Consider the following 14,835-nt stretch of genomic DNA (forward strand, 5'->3'; position numbering starts at 1 on the left):
GAAGAAGGATTTTCTTGTTGTATGTTTACAGAAATCCTGGGAGAGGGTTTTGCTAATGTTTTCAGGGGTTCTAGGACTGTTCTACAGACAGAGGATGAATTAATGAAGGGACTGGTAATGTATCTTGTGGCCTTGCTAAGCCTTGTCCCCCCAGGAACTAAGATTGCTGAGAACTTGCCTCCTGTCAAGATGAAGAAAAGACCTCCTTTTGGGTATTAAGTGCCGTGCTTAAACTTGATGTAACTCTGGGGTAGATTCAATTGTGATCCAGGGGTGGGGAATTTTTGACCTTTTTGTGTTCTATGGTTGAGCAAATGAATGTACTTTACTTATGTTTGGAAACTAATCTCCATTTGAGAAGAGGGACTTTGTGGTGGACTAAATGAAGGTATAGCCTAGGGGTGGAGTAGTGTTTAGAACAGGGACTTTGTAATTGATTGAATGATTGGAAGGTCCTGGGGTGGGGTAGTACTTGGAGATTATTTAATCACACTTAGTAAAAGCTGTATTTTGAATGATGTCATGTTTTGATCTTCTCTGTTCTTGGTTTGTCACTGAATAAAATGGAGAGCACCTATGCTGGTATTCTGAACCTTGGGAAGTTGCCTTTCCTTGCCATTATATTACAAGGAGGAAAAGTGCCAGTGGAGGGCAATAGGGATCAGTGATCATATTGCAACATAGCCAGAAGGGACAGCACAGAACATCAATAATTTTGTTGTTTTATAAATGAGTAGACCAAATCTCAGGGAGTCTATGTGATTTGTCTAAGGTCACTGTTATAGTAAATAGCAGAGGTGAGGTTCAAATCTAGGTCCTCTAACTACATATCCTATGTACCACAATGTCCTTCAATCACCTTACAAATAAATAGAATAATCTATACCTCTGCTAATTTGCTACAGTCTGTCTGTTCCGGTGGTAAGAAGACTGGATTACAAGTCATCAAACCTAGGTTTGAATCCCTGCTCTTTGGCTACTATGGATGGAAAGGACCTCTCAGAATTCCTGATACCCTTACTCTTTTACTTCGCTTTTCTGTATTAATTGTATTGTTCCATATTTTTCTCTATTAATTATTTTATTAGCCAGAGATATTCAGCAAGTCATTTCAATATGGAGAACACAATCCTTTCTTTGATAATCCCACCTAAATATATACATACATATACATGTGTGTGTGTGTGTCCTCCCAAAAGTCTTAGTACAGTTTTAAACTTTAGCATGTTAAATTTGTACCAACACTTTTGGAATGTATATTCATGCATATCTGTGTGTTTATACACATATGTATGTACACATATCTGTACACACACACACATATATATATACATATAATGTAAATATATAGGGATTGAATATGTAAATCAACCTTCCTGATTTATTGGAAAGGGTACTTGATCTGAAGGCAGAGGATGCAACTTGGGCTATGTTAAAAGACTGTATTATAGGAACTTTCATCTAAAATTAGTAGTAATTGATCTATATCCATTCTCTGTGTGGCCATGAGCAAATTGCCTCATTTTTCTCATCCTCAAAAGAAGAGCTTACACCTACTGATCCCTAGGGTCCACTCAGGCTCTGAATTCTATGATCCTTATGAAGCTGTATCAACAACCTCATCCTAATCAATTTCTACATTGTACTATAATTCTACAATTTCCACATTACTGAGAGCTCCTTCTACTTAACAACTGTCTCTGCTTTAGTTGTGAAGTCAATTCAGTAAACAAATATACTGGGAGCCTGATATGTACAATGCACCATGAAAAGCCTTGGGGATACAAGAATAAAACAAGACCTCATGGAACTTATAAGGAAAACACACAGATAATTGTGATTCATGTTATAATATGCTAAATGTGTTGTAGATGGCACAATGGATGGGCTCTGGGTCTGAAGTCAAGAAGATTTGAGTTCAGATTCAGTCTTAGAACATTGACTAGCTATGTGACTCTGGGCAAGTCACTTGCCTCATTTTCCTCAACTGTAAAGTGGAGATGATAATAAAAGCACCTAAATTGCTTAGCACAGTGCCTGACACATAGTAGGCAATATATAAATGCTAGTTATCATCATTATTATGTGCATTGGAGAGTTCTAAACAGAGCAGTATGAGAGAGCTGGGAGGATAATTGGGGGTTGGGGTGGGTGAGAGAATAGGAGATTATGGAAGGATTCATGAAAGTGGTATCATCAAGATAGACCAGAAAGGAAAGAAAAGCTAGGAAATAGAGTTCATTTTAGGTTTTCAGGTCAGGTGTGAGATGTCCAAAACTGGGGAAATGTGAAGAGTCTTGTTTGGCAAAAATTTATAGTACATAAAAGGTTATGATATTTGGAAATTCAGTAAGACATTCTGGAAACAGTCATTGAACATTTATTAAGCACCTCCTAGTTCACTGATGGGTGTGAGGCCCATTGGTTACCTTGAAATTGGTTACTTTCAAACTGGTTTAGCCCATCTGCCAAGACAGTTTTACTGGGGTGTAGCCACTATAGCTTCTTGGAATCATAGGTGAGAGTTAGGAGACAAGTAGACATCAAAGGTGGATAAAAAGCCCTGAAAAGGGCTCACCCCAGAGGTGCTAGTCCTCCCTGAACACGCAATAAATGTGAAGCACGTGAGAACTTCCCCTGGTGGAATGGGAGGATCAGAATAATTTGCTTCAGTAACCATGAAGGTGATTCAGGCAGGGGCTGTGGAGGGCTTAGAGTTTGGTCAGACATTGAAGATGCTAAGGTCATCCACTGCATCTGGGGCCATCGCCACTTGTCTTGACTTTGGCCTTGCCACTGGACTTCCATAACTCTGGAGGAGAGAGTGAGGCTGATAACTATGCAACTGTGCCTCACTTAAATCCAATTCATTTGCAAATCAAGACATGACATCACTCATCCTCTTAGAGAACAAAGGATGAACAATGCTACTAAGAGTCAGGCACTGTGCTAATATATGGGAATAGAAAAAGGGGCAAAAGACAGTCCCTGCCTTCAGGGACTCATAGTCCAAGGAGACAACAAACAAACAAGCAAGCTATATACAGGATAACTAGGCAGTAATTAGAGAAAGTGGGTCAGTGGACAGAGTGCCTGGCCTAGAGTCAGGAACTCATCTTCTTAAGTTCAAATCCAGCCTCAGACACTTACTAGCTGTGTGGCCCTGAGCAAGTCACTAAAACCTCAGATGTTTGCCTCAGTTTCCTTGTCTGTAAAATGAGCTAGAAAAGGAAATAGTAAACTCCTCCATCTTCTTTACTAAGAAAACCCCACAAGGAGTCAAATGATTCAACAACCACAATTAACTACAATTAACAAAGGGAAAAGTAGAGAAAGGGGGGCTAGGTTGTGAAAAACTTTGAACCCCAAACAGAGGATTTTGTATTTGATCCTGGAGGCGATGGAGAACTACTTTAGTTTTGCACAGGGGTGTGATACACTTAGATATGAATTTTAGGAAAATTATTTTGGTGACTGAATGAAGGATGGATTGGCTTGGGGAGAGACTATATACTTAGTCTGTCATAAATATACAATACATATATATATATATATACACACACACACATGCACACATATGGCTAAAGATATAGGGTTTTATGTTTCATTTCATATACAATAGAGAAATATTGAAGGTCTGGGGCAGAAGGTGTATGGTTATTTAAACAGAGGCATAGTTACTTGTGCCAGGTATAGATTTTGTGGGGAGAGGGGAGGACAGAAAACAGTCTCATCATAGGTAGAGTGGGTACATAGGTACACTCAAAGGCAGTGACCCATACACCAGAGAGTCTGACCCATGTCCCTGTCGGATTAGAGCTGAGAGAGGGGTACCACGGTGATAAGACCCAGGGATGGTGGCTGGGTTCTTGTGAAACACATTGCTGGATGATTACTAGGGAGGCATGGGGACAACAGTTCCTGTGGGGGGTTAATGTACCACACCATGTTGTTGTCCTAGGGCAAATCCCCAATTCCCTCCCTGCATTTCCCTCATCTTGCCTCGGGGATATGAAATAATCAGTTCTCCCAATTAGTATGATTAATCTGGCAGTGGTTTCAGGGATAGATTGGAGAGAGAAAAGACTAAAGGAAGGGAGACCAATTAGGAGGTTATTACAATAGCCCAAGAGAGAACAGATGAAGTGGGAACAGTGAGACTGGATATTGACAGCCCAGGTACCTCGGCCAGATGGGGAGCAAATTAGTTAATTTGCAGCCCTTCTTTCCGCCTTGGGGACAGAAAAGAGTAGTTCATATTTATATAGTGCTTCAAAGCTAACCAAAGACTTTCCTTTACCAAATTTTCCTACTAAGTAGATAGCATTGTTTCTGCTTTTTAGATGAGTAAATTGAGACCTGCAGAAATGAACTGATTTGGTCATGGTCTCATAGACACTTAGTGGTAGAAGTAGGACTTGAAGCCTGGTTTGCTAATTACAAGTCCAGGGCTGAATTACCATATTGCTCCAAGGAGTGGAAGCCAATAGGTGACTTGAGATTAGTAGTTTTATAGGGAGAAAAATGATGAAAAAATAGAGAGTGGGGTCATGCTAAGGAGGTTAGAAAGACTAGGGACCAAGAACCTGGAGAATGGTGAATTTAATAGGTGATGAGTAGAGCTGGTGACACAGTGGATAGAGTACTGTGCCTGGAATCAGGAAGGCTCATCTTCCTGAGTTCAAATCTGACCTCAGATACTTCCTAACTGTGTGACCCTGGGCAAGTCACTTAACCTTGTTTTGCCTCAGTTTCCTCATCTAGAAAATGAGTTGAAGAAAGAAATGGCAAACCAATTTAGTATCTTTGCCAGGAAAGCCCCAAATAGGGTCACAAAGAGTTGCATACAACTGAAACAATTGAACAGCAAAAGAGGTGATGAGCTGTGCCATTGGAAAAACTTCAAAACAAAACAAACCTAGGGCTAGTTGTGAGAAGCATGGAAAAAGGCATGGTAGGATTGGGGTAAAGCCTCCTCCTAACAATGATTTCATAGTAAATAAGGTAAAATGTGCCCTTCAGGGACTGCATTTCTATGCTATAGCCAAACATCGTCATTTTCTCTCCCCTATCCAGGCTAGATTTTCAGGAAATAAAGGTCACCCCATTCATATCATTTTCACTCTTCTCCTTATGACAAAAAAATAAGCTCAATCTTTTAGGCATTATAACTTCACCCTTATTTGTCACTAGGGTAAAAGGCAAACTGCTTAGACTGGCACATAAGGCCCTCTGCAAATCTTGGTCCAAACCACCTTTTGGGTATTTTTTCCCCACACTGCTCCCCTTCATTCACTCTTCCTTTCAGCCTGATTAGATTGCTACCTCTTTTCTGAATTTGTCCTTCCATCTCTTACCTCCATGAATTTATACAATTAATCCCCCATACCTGGAGTGTATGACTGCCTTACACCACTTGTTCAAAGGAGTAGAGCCATAGCTAGGACTTTTTGCATTTGGGTCGAGTAGTGCAAACCATGTCCAAGAAGTGGCATCCTCATCTTAGGCTGCCTTTAGAGAGGCATTCCTTCCAGGTCATGGAGAGGTTACCCTTTGCTCTGGCCAGACCTCACAGTTTGGGAAGGAAATTGCCCAGAGTAAAGCATCCAGGATAGGGAAGGGCCTCAAATTAATGCCGTAGGAGAAGCCAGTGAAGGATCTAGGGGGATTTAATGCAAAGAAGAGATGTTTTTTTGCCCAAGCTCTCCCCTTTTTTAAATTCCCCATTACTGTCAAGGATACCCCTATCCTGCCAGTCACCCAGGTTCACAACTTGGGCATCATCCTCAACTCCTCACTCTCACCCTCCATATCCAATCAATTCCCAAGTCCTGTTGATTGACTGTACCTTCATATTTCTTATATAACCCACTGACACAACCCTCACATATACCCTCTGGATCTGTGACCTTCTAACAAAAGCCTTTATCATCCATCCCTGAGTCATCTGTTTCTATTCCAGTCCATCCTCCCCTCAGTTGCCAAATTAATCTTCCCAAAGAACAGGTCTGACCATGCCACTCCCCCTATTAAATAAACTTCAGTGGCTCCCTATTCCTCAGAGGAAACTGAGGTCCAGAGTTAATGTTAGAGGAGGGACATTCTCCTTACCTTTAGCTCAATTTTAGATAGGGTATTGATATTTTCCCTCCCTCTTTTTAAAAACTTTGGAGGGAGGAAGGCAGGGCAATTGGGGTTAAGTGAATTGCCCAAGGTCACAGGCTAGTAAGTGTTAAGTTGTCTGAGGCCAGGTTTGAACTCCAGTCCTCCTGACTCCAGGGCTGGTGCTCTATTCACTGCTCCACCTAGCAGGCCCCCTGCCCTCCCGTTTAAGCATGGGATGACCAACTCTTCCAGAAGAGTGGATCCTCATTGCATGATTCAGAACATCAGCTAAGCAGAGGAGTCCTTTGGTCCTTCTAAGTACCTCTGACACCCAATCCTTAATGCCCCGCCACTTCCACCACCACATGCACACTCTGCTTGGCAAGAAATCTTAAGCATTTTATGGCAGCAAAACTTCAAGGTAAAGAAAAACCCTAGGAATGAGGGAGGTAGAGGCATACCCAAGAAGGCATGGCCCTCCAGAAGAAATTAAGATTCTAACTATTTCCCCTGCCTTGCCCCACTGAAGTGCCTCCACTTTCCAATGTCCCACTCCTGGGATAGGTCACTAAGAGGCTAAGGATACCTAGACCCAAGAAAGCATTTTTTTCCTTAGCCCTGGTAATTCAGTGCCTGCAAAGGATAAGGATCCCCAAAGAATCTCCACTCCCCTTCTTGCTCAAACCATGGGCTCCAGGATTTGGAAAAAATTTTCAGGCAAGAGCAAAACTTTGAGTGAAAGAAAAGTTGGCATAGCTTTCTAGGAGGAGTGGAGCTGAAGTCTCTCTTCACCCAACTTGCTCTGTTTCCCAAGAGCCTTTGTTACAATAGACAATCATGAGTATAGGAAAGTAACCATCCTTACCTTGTTGTTTCCTGTTGCCAGAAGACCAGCAGGAGTTTCTGATCAATTGGATGAGCTTAGAGGGCACAAGTCTTTGTTTTGGGTCAGGAAAGTACCCCTATCTTCCATGGAGAGTATGTATGCCCATTGGACCTCATTCAGAGGACCAAACTCTCAACTGACAATTACTGACTGGGTCTGTTTCCCAAGGTCATTGGCAGGCTGGTATTGAAGGGTGGAGTCTTGTCAGAGGAGCCACCCTTTTAAGGAAACTGACAGGCCAGATCAGCCCTTTTTGGACTTTTTTCTTTTTCTGTTTAGAGAACTGGCCAAGTGAGCCTGTCTTCTGAGGGAGGGTGAGCCTGTGCATATGGGATCTTCCCCTCTTCTACTCTAGAAGCTGATTATGGCTGCCTTGGGCAGCTTTGGGAAACATGGCACTTCCATGAGGAGGCAGCATTACACAGTAGAAATAGCACCGGCCTTGGAGACAGGAAGTTTGGGTTCATGCCTTACTCTTTATGCTTATTCTCTGTGTGATCCTCAACAAGTCACTTAAGCTTCCTTGGTCTCAGTTTCCTCATCTCTAAAACGAGAGGGTTAGAGCTGACAGCCGGTGAAGTCTCTCCTAGCTCGAGCTCTCTGATCCTACGATATTGTCATTAGCTTATCCCGAGGCAGGAGAAGATAGCTCCTTCTGAGAGTAGACTCCCCTACCCCAGAGATGGCAGCAACTGGGGCTTTGATAGGTTTTTTTAAAGATAGTCCCATGGTAGAAGTGGACACATGCATGTGCCAAGAAGACAGCTCACAGACAATGTTTTCTGAGTAGAAGAGAAGTTTTGTTTTTTTTTAAATCTCCTGTGTGGTCAGATAATAGGAAACAGCTTTCTAGGCAGAGAAGGGGCATTTTCTTAGGCAGTTCCAGTTTGGGGAGATTGCTTTGTCCAGGGGACTTCCAGCTTCAGAATTCTCAAGCATTCTAGAGAGAGAAGGGGATTTTCTGAGAAGTGTTGTTTCTTGGCAAAAGCATTGCCCATATGACCCTTGTGATCAGAGCACTAGTGAGTGGAAACCTTGAATTAGGAGAATAAAAAAGCCTGAAAACCACTATTTCAGTGAGTATTTCAGACAATGCAGCCTCAATGGGAAGGAGGTTTTCCTTTTTTAGGAGTTTCCAAAGATGGTTACCCTTACTCCCAGGGAATTTATTTAAGTGTCTTATGTTTTCTACATGTTTATCTGCTCCTAAAAGTCTTTTGAATTTCTGTGGGGCAAAATAAAGGCTGTCTATTCTACTCATTTTGCATTTTTAACTTTGAATGCTTGTATGGCAACTGGAATGGAGGGTTCATTTACCCTAGACATGAGCTATATCTAAGACAAATTGGAAGTAAATTCCTGGTGGAGGCATAATGTTGTTCAGTCATATTTCAGTTGTGTCCAACTCTTCATGACCTCATTTGGGGTTTTCTTGGCAATGTTGGAGTGGTTTGCCATTTCTTTCTCCAGCTTATTTTACCAATGGGGGAACTGAGGCAAGCAGGGTGAACTGATTTGCCCAGGGTCACATAGCTAGTAAGTGTCATAGGCTCATGAAGATAAATCTTCCTGATTCCAAGCCTAATGTGCTATCCACTGTGCCACCAAGCTGCCAGAGAGGCATAATGAGCCAAAGGTAAAAATTATCCTTTGGGGGCGGCTAGGTGGCACAGTGAATAGAGCACTGGCCCTGGAGTCAGGAGGACCTGAGCTCAAATTCGACCTCAGACACTTAACACTTACTAGCTGTGTGACCTTGGGCAAGTCACTTAACCCCAGTTGCCCTGCCTTCCCCCCTCGAAAAAGAAAAAAAAATTACCCTTTGGGGTTGCCCCTCTGATAAGTCCTAGTCAATGTGAGTCCAGTGGCTTTGGGACCTTTGGACCACCAGTTACAAATGAATGAATGAATGTTGCTACTTTTTATAGGAATGAATTTAAAATGGAAGGAAGTAAACAAGTATCATTTATTAACCATTTATGAAGCACCTACTACATGCAAGGCATTGTGCTAGCTACTTGAGACAAAAAGATGAAAACTACATAGTCCCTACCCTGAAGGAATATTTAAATAGGATGTGTATAATCTGAAAAGTATGATCCAAGTTTGGCTAGATTAAAGCAAAGGAGATACCCAGAAAAAATACTCTAGTAACAGGTGAGAAGGAAGAGATGATGTTTCAGCCAGTGGGAATGAGGAAGCCTTCGTGGTTTTGGAAAGAATAAAGAATTTTGAAAGACAGAGATAAGGAAACCATACATTCCAGGTTTTGTGAATGACCTGAGTGAATGTGGCAGGGAGTATACTGAGTTCAGACAACAGCCTATCTTGACTCTGATGCAGAGCACACTATAAGGAAGCTAGGCGGTGCAGTGGGCAGAGTACTGGACCTGGAGTCAGAGCTTGAGCTCAAATTCAGCCTCAGATACTGTGTGACTCTAGGCAAGTCACTTGACCTCTGGCTGCCTCCATTCCATCATCTGTAAAATTGAGATGATAATAGTGGGGTTGTTATGAGAATGGCACGAGATACTATTTGTTAAGCATTTTGCAAACCTTAAAGCACTATACAAATATTATTATTATTACATGAAAGGGAATAATGTGAAATAAGACTGAAATTAGGTTGGATCCAGATTGTGCAGGCCTGTAATCGACAAACTAAGGAATTTGTATTTTATCCTGGAGATAGTAAAAAAATTTGAAATTTTTCAATGAGACTGACATGGTCAAGCCTATGCAATAGAAAGATTATTGTTTTTGTCAGCTATGTAAAAGATGGGCAGCTAGGTGGCAGAGTGGCTAGTGGGCTGGGTCTGTCAGGAAGACTAATATTTCTAAGTTCAAATGTGACCTCAGACACTTACTAACCATGTGACCCTGGGCAAGTCACTTAACTCTATTTGCTCAGTTTCCTCATCTGTAAAATGAACTAGAAAAGGAAATGGCAAACCACTCTAGTATTTCTGCTAAGAAAACTCTAAATGAGGTTCCAAAGAGTTGGACATGACTAAAACAACTCAACAGCAAACAACAACATAAAAGATGAACTGATGAAAGAAGACACTGGAATTAGGGAGAACATTTGGGTAAGTTTGTTGATAGTTCAGTTGAGAGGATATGATCTGGAACAGGAAACTGCCAGTAGGGAGCATGTTGCAGAGTCAATAGGGGCTGAACAAAAGGAAGCATCCAATGTAGTAGACAGAATGCCAAACATCCTGAAGACATGAATTCAAATCTTGCCAAAGAAACATCAATCAATCAAAAAACATTTATTAAGTGTCTGCTATATGCCAGACATTGTGCTAAGTGCTGGGGAATACAAAAAGAAGGAAAAGACAGTCCCAGCCCTTAAGGAGCTTACAATCTAATTGGGAAGATAACATGTAAACAAATATATACAAAGCAAGCTATGTACAGGAAAAATAAATCATTAAGAGAGAAGACAGTAGACTTAAGAGGGCTCTCTTCCAAAGGAAGGTAAATTTTGATGACTGGAAGCTCCCCAGTTACCTTGGGGTTTACTGCCTAGATTCTTTCCTTCTGATGAGGTATGGGCCCTGGGAACCCCCTTGAGTTCTCCTTGAGTCCTTGAGGTACAGGCTCTGGGAACCTGCCTTGGACTCTTGATTAAATCATCCCATTGGATGAGGCATTTGCATGAGGCAATAAGCCTTACATTATGGCTAAGCCCAAGCCTTTGTTTACTAGACTTCCCACCCTCTGTTACTAAACTTCCCACCTATCAAAATATCAACCCACCCTTGAACTGTCCTAGCCCACCATTGTCTGTAGCCTCCAGCTACTTCCCACCCTTAATCACTCATTGACCTTATTAACACCTCCTGAAGATCCTCCCCAAACTCCTCCTCTAGACCACCCCTAGATTCTTTCCACAACCTTCTGTAGATGAGACCCCATCTGGTCTTCATGTTTGTGAGAGCACCATAGAATGCCATAGAAAAGGGAGAGCACCATAGAACAACCTAGCACAGACTCTCTGTGTCTAATGCAAGCAAACTTTTAATAAATTTTACTTTTCTTTGGCTGAGAAGATTTGAGTCGAATTCATTTGGCAGGACCCAGCGTGTTGGTATTTTGGGGTCTCCAGAGCAACCCTAGCCCTCTTAATGGGTCCCCTCTTCATTTCCTTCCTTCCTTCCTCCCTTCCTCTCTCCCTCTGTCTTCCCGCTGCCCCCCCCCCCCTTTCTCTTTCCTCACCCATTTCACTCTGAAGCTCCACTTAATGGCTATATTTTGGGACCTCCCAGCTCAAAGTGGATGTCAATAGTAATTGTTCCTCTTTTTACTAGCAACTCAGAGGATCTTCCCCTCCCAGTTTGATTTTTGTCTCTTTTTTCTAATTAAAGGGCCTATCCTTGGACTCTCTTCTTAAAGAGGCCTATTCACTGAATTGGCAGTTACCTCACTCAAAGTGAGAACCTGAAAAGACTTTAAAAGGACAGGGTCTCCCAGTACATTCTGGGCTATCTCTAGTCATCCTGATGAATATCTGGTCACTGGACCCAAATGGATCTGGAGGAGAAAATGAGGCTGGTGACCTCACACAGCCCTCTCTCACTCAAATCGAAGTCAACTGCAAGTCATGTCATCATTTCCCTGATGCCATGGACGTCTTTGAAAAGGAAGGACAAAGACAACAGCGTGTAGTAGGTGGTATTTAGGATGTGGCCATGGCAAGTCATTTAGCCCTTCTGGACCTCAAGTTTCCTTGTCTGTAAAATGGTGGAGTTGGACTTGATGACCCCTAAGTTCCCTTCCAGCTACAAATCAATGATCTTCTCACTGTCCTGCAGTGTCCAGATAACAAACCTTGGGAGAAGACCCAGTCAGCAAGGTTCCATGACTTTTTTTAGTTTTATTAGCAGCTCCAGAGTAGGGATGAATGGCAAGGGTAAGCAAAGGTTGTAGATCAGCAACAGAAGGACAAGGGGCAGAAAATTCAACAGTGCAGGACAGTGCTCTTCTGAAAGGGCTAGCATGCTAAGAGAGGAAAGTGTAATCAGAATAGGAGTGATAAACATGGGAAAGAGCAAGGATCAAGGGACCAGAGGTCATGATGAGGATAAAGGACAGGTTAAGGAAGACTGTCCAGCAGGATCTTCATTTATTCATCGGTTCAAGAACTAACAAGAGCTAACTATGTGCTGGGCACTATGCTAGGTGTTAGGGATTCGGACACAAAAATCCAAAATGGTCCCTTCCTTTATAGAGCTCATTTCCCATTGGGCAAAACAACATGGGCAAGTATATACAAAGCAATTTGGTGGAATAGCATTAGCCATGGGGAGAATGGAAATCAGGAATGTAGGAGGTGGCCTTTGAGCTAAGGTTTGAAAGAAGTTAGATATTCTAAGAAGTGGAGATGAAGAAGAAGCACATGCCAGGCAGGCCTGGGCAAAGGAAAGGAGGGAGGAAATGGCACATCATATGGTAGGCCAGTTAGGCTGGCACATAGAATGCATGAAGGTCAGTAATGTGCAATAAGCTTGGACAGGTAGAATGGGGCCCAGTTGGAAAAGATGTGAAATGCCAATCAGGAGCTAGTACTTAATCCCAGAGACTACAGGAGCTTGTTGAACTGGAGCATAGTGCTTTAGGAATATATTCACTTTGACAGATGTGTGGAGGATGGATTAGAAACAGGAAACTCTTGAGACAGGCAGTCCATTGAGAAGTGATAAGGGCCTTAACTTGGGCAGCTGGGTTGCACAGTGGATAGAGTGCCAGGCCTGGAGTCAGCAAGATTCATTTTCCTACGTTTAAATCTGGCTTCCCACACACTGTAACTGTGTGACGCTGGGCAAGTCACTTCCCTGTTCACCTCAGTTTCCTTATTGGCAAAATAAGCTGGCAAAGGAAATAGCAAACTACTCTAGTATGTTTGCAAATCCAGATAGTGAAAGGTTGAAAAAGCAAGAAGAGAAGTGGAGGCAAAGAATGGAGATTTAAAAAAAAAGAATTTGGCTGTGAGAAGGAGTCTCTAGAGATGGAGATAACTGGAGTGTGGAGGGTAGGGCAAAGTGAAGGTTTTTAAAGGATGGGAGAGACTTTAGATGCATGTCTGCAGGCCACAGGGAAGGAACCAGGATATAGGGAGAATTTAAAAATGAGAGACAGTGAATGATTATGGGGGCGGGGAGCCAGAGGAAACGGGACAGGATGGGGTCAGATGTACAAATAGTGGGACTGACCTTGGCAAGGAAAAGGGCCTCTGAGGCCTATTCCAGCTCAAGATCTGTGATTTTATGATCTTATGACCCTTTTCATCAGAGACTGAAGAGAAAAGGAAGAGAGGAGGGGGGAAGTATATTAAGAAGTCTTGAAACGTAAAGTTGGGAAGAGGAGGGAACTCACAGCAAATGGACTCGATTTTCTCAGTAAAGTGAGAGGCAAGGTCATCTGCTGAGAGGGAGTAGGGATGGGGTATTGTGGGGGACATGAGGAATGAAGAGAAAGTTAAGAACAGTGAGGCCCTGTAGTGGAAAGGTAACCCATTTGAAGTGCATTCTATTAGCATGACTATATGGCTTCTTTTGGCACAGTCCAGCAGCTCCTGGAATAGGAGGGACATGGCTGAAAACAACTGAACAATCCTCAAAATCTTTGAAGATAGCTATGATCTCTCTTCCTCCTCTTACCCCGCCTCCCTTCTCCATCTTCTCTTCTTCAGGTTAAATATCTCTCTTCCTTCAATTGATCTTCATGTGATATGGACCCAAAGACCTATCCCACAACAGTTATCCTCATGAGAGATTGGATCATAATTTTAGAGTTGGAAAGGACTTTAAAAGACATGCATTTTTCAAATAGAGATCTAAGGCCTTGGGAAGTTAAATGGCTTGTTGGTCCTTTGGATGCTTTCTATTTAAAAAAAAAAATTCTTTTTGGATCAAACCTATGAAGAGAACTACATAGAGAACTATCAGGGTGGAAATTACTTTTATCCATTCAGATCTACGTTTGATCTGCACTTTATGGTCTCAGACTACAAATTTCCTGGTGCACTAACAGTTTGTGACTTTTTGTTGCTTAGTCATTTTTTCAGTCATATTCAACTCTCTGTAACCCCATTTGGTGTTTTCTTGGCAAAGATACTGGAGTGGTTTGCCATTTACTTCTCCAGCTCATTTTACAAATGAGGAAAATAGAGTTAAGTGACTTGCCCAGGGTCACACAGCTAATAAGTTGCCTGAGACTGGATTTTAACTTGGGTCTTCCTGACTGCAGGCCTGGTGTTCTATCCAACTGCTTCAGTTGTACCTCGCTTTGACTAACTCAGGATCGTAAAGTCAATTTGTTTCAGAAGCAGGACTAAAACCCAACTTTACTTCAAGTCTGGCTCTCCATCCACTATGTCATTCTGTTTTCCTGAACTGTGTCACTAGGAATTAAACATAATACTACAGAATTAGTCTAACTATGGCGGACTACACACCTATGCTATCACATTCTCACATATTCAAGTTATATCTCTCTTAATGCTTCCAAAGTTCAGATGAGTTTTTTTTCTCTGCCATATTACACTGTTGACTCATGATAAACATGCAGTCTGATAAAGAACTCCCTTCCACAATTTTTTATTTATTTATCTTTAGTTTTCAACATTCATTTCCACAAGATTTTGAGTTACAAATTTTCTCCCCGCCTTTCCCCTACTCCCACCCTAAGATACTGAGCCTACTGAATACTCCTTCCCCCAATCTGTTCTCTCTTATATCCTCCTCCATCCCCCCAATTTTTTTTTAAAGCAGTTGAGGTTAAGTAACTTGCTCAAGGTTACACGGCCAGTTATTTTGTGTGGGTGCCAAGTATCTGAG

This window comes from Petaurus breviceps, unplaced genomic scaffold (genome assembly GCF_028583685.1).
Source record: "Petaurus breviceps papuanus isolate PSGF00001 unplaced genomic scaffold, PetGlider_PUasm1.0 90701, whole genome shotgun sequence".
NCBI lineage: Eukaryota > Metazoa > Chordata > Mammalia > Diprotodontia > Petauridae > Petaurus > Petaurus breviceps.